The sequence below is a fragment of the Macrobrachium nipponense genome, chromosome 40 (genome assembly GCF_015104395.2).
Source record: "Macrobrachium nipponense isolate FS-2020 chromosome 40, ASM1510439v2, whole genome shotgun sequence".
Lineage (NCBI taxonomy): Eukaryota > Metazoa > Arthropoda > Malacostraca > Decapoda > Palaemonidae > Macrobrachium > Macrobrachium nipponense.
This window is the reverse complement of record NC_061101.1, coordinates 8648941-8655089: the sequence shown is the minus strand read 5'-3', so window position 1 is coordinate 8655089 and position 6149 is coordinate 8648941.

The following is a 6149-nucleotide window of genomic DNA, read 5'->3' as shown; positions in this document are numbered from 1 at the left end:
TATATATATATATATATATATATATATATATATATATATATATATATATATATATATTATATATATATATATATATATATATATATATATATATATATATATATATATATATATATATATGTCCTTATGTCCCTTATTTAGTATTATGATAGCTAAGAAAGAGAAATCCTTATCGCTAAATCTGTTCATATAACAAACCAAATAATATCCCAAGATTCCTTTAAACCAATACTTTTAAGACTAATGTGAATTTATTGAAACCGCTTAAATCTTAGATAAAAATCGTGGTAAATTTCTTTATACGAAAATTGTAATTCTGTTTTTAACATTTCATTTGCTTTTTGTCTATGTGAATGCAGTTAGGGAAAAACATTATTTATTTTACCTAATATTAGTTGATTCCTTCCCAGTTATTATTATTATTATTTTTTTTTCGCTCTATCACAGTCCTCCAATTCGACTGGGTGGTATTTATAGTGTGGGGTTCCGGGTTGCATCCTGCCTCATTAGGAGTCCATCACTTTTCTTACTATGTGCGCCGTTTCTAGGATCACACTCTTCTGCATGAGTCCTGGAGCTACTTCAGCCTCTAGTTTTTCTAGATTCCTTTTCAAGGATCTTGGGATCGTGCCTATTGCTCCTATGATTATGGGTACAATTTCCACTGGCATATCCCATATCCTTCTTATTTCTATTTTCAGATCTTGATACTTATCCATTTTTTCCTTCTCTTTCTCTTCAACTCTGGTGTCCCATGGTATTGCGACATCAGTGAGTGATACTTTCTTCTTGACTTTGTCAATCAACGTCACGTCTGGTGTATTTGCACGTATCACCTTATCTGTTCTGATACCATAGTCCCAGAGGATTTTTGCCTGATCGTTTTCTATCACTCCCTCAGGTTGGTGCTCGTACCACTTATTACTGCAAGGTAGCTGATATTTCTTGCACAGGTTCTAGTGGAGGGCTTTTGCCACTGAATCATGCCTCTTTTTGTACTGGTTCTGTGCAAGTGCCGGGCATTCGCTTGCTATGTGGTTTATGGTTTCATTTTTCTTATTGCACTTCCTACATATGGGAGAGATGTTATTTCCGTCTATCGTTCTTTGAACATATCTGGTTCTTAAGGCCTGATCTTGTGCCGCTGTTATCATTCCTTCAGTTTCCTTCTTTAGCTCTGCCCTCTGTAGCCATTGCCATGTGTCATCGCTGGCTAGTTCTTTATTCTGTCTCATGTATTGTCTGCGCATTGGTTTGTTGTGCCACGCCTCTGTTCTGTTTGTCAGTCTCCTGTCTCTGTATATTTCTGGGTCTTCGTCTACTTTCATTAGTCCTTCTTCCCATGCACTCGTTAGCCACTCTTTTTCACTGGTTTTCAGATATTGCCCCAGTGCTATGTTCCGATGTTAACGCAGTCCTCTATACTTAGTAGTCCTCTCCCTCCTTCCTTTCATGTTATGTATAGTCTGTCCGTATTTGCTCTTGGGTGTAGTGCTTTGTGTATTGTCATATGTTTCCTGGTTTTCTGATCTATGCTGCAGTTCTACCTTCGTCCATTCCACTATTCCTGCGCTGTATCTGATTACTGGCACTGCCCATGTGTTTATGGCTTTTATCATATTTCCGGCGTTGAGTTTTGACTTGAGTATCGCCTTGAGTCTTTGCATATATTCTTTCCTGATCGTGTCCTTCATCTCTTGGTGTTTTATATCCCCTCCTTCCATTATTCCCAGGTATTTGTATCTTGTCTCATCTATGTGTTTGATGTTTCTCCCATCTGGTAGCTTTATCCCTTCAGTTCACGTTACTTTACCTTTTTGTATGTTGACTAAGGCGCATTTTTCTATTCCAAACTCCATCCTGATGTCCTCAGATACAATCCTTACAGTCTGGATTAGGGTATCTATTTCCTTGATGCTCTTACCATACAGCTTGATGTCGTCCATGAACATCAGATGGTTGATTTTGTTACCTCTTTTCTTGAGTTGGTACCCGGCATCCATCTTCTGTAGTACTTTTGTCATGGGAATCATGGCTACTACGAAGAGTAGTGGGGACAGTGAGTCGCCCTGGAAGATCCCTCTCCTGATATTAACCTCTGCTAGTCTTATTCCAGAGCTTGTAAGTATTGTATCCCAGTTGTGCATTGTATTTTTGAGGAAGCTGATGGTGTTTTCCTCTGCCCCATATATTTTCAGGCATTCTATTATCCAAGTGCGTGGTATCATGTCGAAGGCTTTCTTATAGTCTATCCATGCCATGCTTAGGTTAGTTTTCCTTCTCCTACTGTTCTTCATTACCATTTTGTCATTAGGAGTTGGTCTTTTGTGCCCCTACACTTCCTTCTGCAGCCTTTCTGTTGGTGGGGGATTGTGTTTGTCTCCTCTAGGTAGTTGTATAGCCTTTCATTGATGATACCTGTTAGCAACTTCCACATTATTGGTAGGCAGGTGATAGGCTTGTAGTTACTGGCTATATTTCCCTTACTCTTGTCTTTTTGTACTAAGGATGTTCTTCCTGTGGTCATCCTTTTGGGTGGATGGTGATTTGAGATACAATATTGGAGTTGTTCTGCTATTCGTGGGTGTAGGGTCTTGAAGTTTTTGAGCCAGTATCCATGGACTTCATCGGGACCTGGGGCTTTCCAGTTTGGCATTTTCTTTAGTTGGTGTCTGACTGTGTGTGTCGTGATCTCTGTGAATCTTTTTTATTTTTTATTTTCCCTGTTTCTTCTTCCTTGACTTCCTGGAGCTATGTTGCATGTTTGTTTTGTGATACCGGATTGCTCCATATGTTTTCCCAGAGTCTCTTACTTGGTTCGGCTTCAGGAATTTCTTGGTGGTTGTCTTCCCCTCTTAGTTGGCTGTATAGTCTTCTCTAGTTCGTTCCGAATAGTTTGTTCTGTTGGTATCCCCTATTCCTGTTCATGCACCGTTGGATCTTATGTGCTTTGGCCTTAAGCCTCTGTTTTACATCTTCTATTGTGTTATTTAGTCCCCTCTCTTTTACTTTGTATTTCTCGTTGAGTTCCTCCCTTGTTTTCTTGCTTCTTAGCCTTTTTTCTGCCATCTCTTTCAGTTTACTCAAGTCAGATGTCATCACCACGATTTGCTTTTCCAGGCGCCATTTCCAAGGAGGTTGCTGTTTTGTTTTCTGTTGGGTTGGTTGTGCTGGTGGTGTTGGTGTTCAAATCCCCATCAGTTCTGCTACTAAGCTTGCTCCTTCATTTTCCAAGTTATTTGTTTCTGTGATACTGGTAGTGTGTATTATGCCCATTTTTTCATTGACCTCACTTGTTTTCTCCCTTAATTTCTTGGTGTTGTAGGCTTTCATGGAGGGGATCTTTGTTCTCTCTGTATCTGGCTCCATCCATTGTCTAATCTTTTCTACCCATTCCGTCCTCTCTGTTACTTCGCCTGTGTTTCTTCGTGTGTCGTTGTTTGATACCTCATCATCCCTGTCGCCTTCTGTGGCATCGTCTCTCAATTCGTCAGACGACCTCCAAGTACCTGACCGTCTTCCCCTTCAATTGGGTTGAATACCTGGCTGCCGGACGAAACTCCTCTGTTGCCAGAGATTTCATTTACGTCGTTGTCGTTTATTCCTTCATTTCTTAACATCATTGCTGAGTTTTGCTATTTAACCCATAGCTGGACCCTACCCCATCAGGGATAGGTACTCATTTACAGCTGAGTAGACTGAGGAAATTATGGTAAAGGTCCATTTCCAAGGAATTAATATTATTATTATTATTATTATTATTATTATTATTATTATTATTATTATTATTATTATTATTATTATTATTATTATTATTATTATTATTATTATTATTATTATTATTATTATTATTATTTTCGAGATTCAAAACTATATTTAAAAAATTAAATCACTGATAAAAGTTGACGACTAAAGGAAAAAGCGAATATCGTTCATCAGTGCCGATATGAGTTTTTCTAAACATTATTATTATTATTATTATTATTATTATTATTATTATTATTATTATTATTATTATTATTATTATTATTATTAAAGAGGTACCATTGTTTTTTATTGTCCTTATTGTACTCATAACTTCTGTTTCTTGAGAGAACTGACAATAACCTAATATCACATTAAAAAAAAGATATGGCAATAGTTTTGAAGTTTGTGAAATCAGGTTGGAAAATGTTAATAATGAGGAGAGACTTTTATACACTATTTTTAAACCAGGTTTTTTAAAAAGTAGGTGAAAAGGGAAATAATTGATGATATTTTTGTGTTGTTTCATATGGTAAGTTATGGATTGTTAGGTGAAGATATGATAAGAAAAAGAATTTGTAGTAAATACAGTAATCCCACTTTTATATATAGGTATATAGATATGTGTATGCATATATATATATATAGATATATATATATATATATATTATATATATATATATATATATGTATATATATATATATATATATATATATATATATATATATATATATATATATAGATATATATATATAGATACATACTATATTATATATACATATATATATATATATATATCATATATATATTATATATATATATATATATATATATATATTTATATATATATATATATATATATATATATATATATATATATATATATATATATATACGTATATATATTATAATATATATATATATATATATATATATATATATATATATATATATATATATATATATATATAATATATATATATATATATATATACACACACACACATATATATATATATATATATATATATATATATGAATATATATATATATATATATATATATATATATATATATATTATATATATATATATATATATATATATATATATATATATATATATATATATATATATATATATATATATATATATAATATATATATATATATCTATATATATAGTATGTATGTATGTATGTATGTATGTATGTATGTATGTATGTATAACTGAATCACCAAAGTTTGGAACGTGATAAATTCATAAATAAATGTATAAGCCACGAAGGAAAGATGAACAACGGAGTTTCTGCAAGATCTTTACACTCAACGACCTTTACTTAGCAGACAAACTGACTTACATGCGAAATTGAGAGTACAGGAAAGGTCGTATAAAGTAACAGATAGGGATTGTAAGGAGATTAGTACCTAGAATCCATCACACCTGGAGGATGAGTAACCTTTCCAAAGAAGCATAAACATGGTTAAATTGTACCCGTGTTTTTGCTTGTTTCGAGAGGTTACTCATTCTTCAGGTTTGTTGGATTCTAGGTACTAATCTCCTTACAATCCCTATCTGTTACTTATACGACCTTTCCTGTACTCTCAATTTCGCATGTAAGTCAGTTTGTCTGGTAAGTAAAGGTCGTTGAGTTGGAAGATCTTACAGAAACTCCGTTGTTTATCTTCCCTTCATGGCTTATATATATATATATATATATATATATATATATATATATTATTTCATATAATTATAGATACACACACACACACACACACACAGACACAGACACACACACACACACACACACACACATATATATATAATATATATATATATATATATATATATATATATAATATATATTGTTACGACCTTATTTACGGCCGTAATTTCAAGGGTTCTTGTCTCTACTCAGAATTTGCGGTCAGTAAAAAATGTAACACAGCAACTTAGGAACAAAAAGAACAAACACCTCAACAAAAAAGTTACAATATTTATTTACAAACACACACAAAAAAAGGTAATGGTTGGTAACGATAATAACCAAAATAAATGAATGTATAAATCAAGGGAAAACCAACCTTAAGATCTTTAAAAGATCACCTACAGCTAAATTAAACCCTAACATAAGAAGGAAATTTTAAATGTGACACTTCAGGCAGGTACCTGTCAAATTACTGGCCAGAAAAATCTAACCTAATAAACTAAGTTAGGTAGAAGGAAGCAAGAAAAAATAAATTGGAAACTTAATATTATTCCTACCTAACACAGACAAACTAACTTAAATGCTAAACTGAACTTATGTAAATAAACAATAAATTACGAAAAATAATCTTACAAATAGGTGCAAAGTAATAATCACAAGAGGCTTAGAGAATCATCTCCTCAGGTCATACCAGATC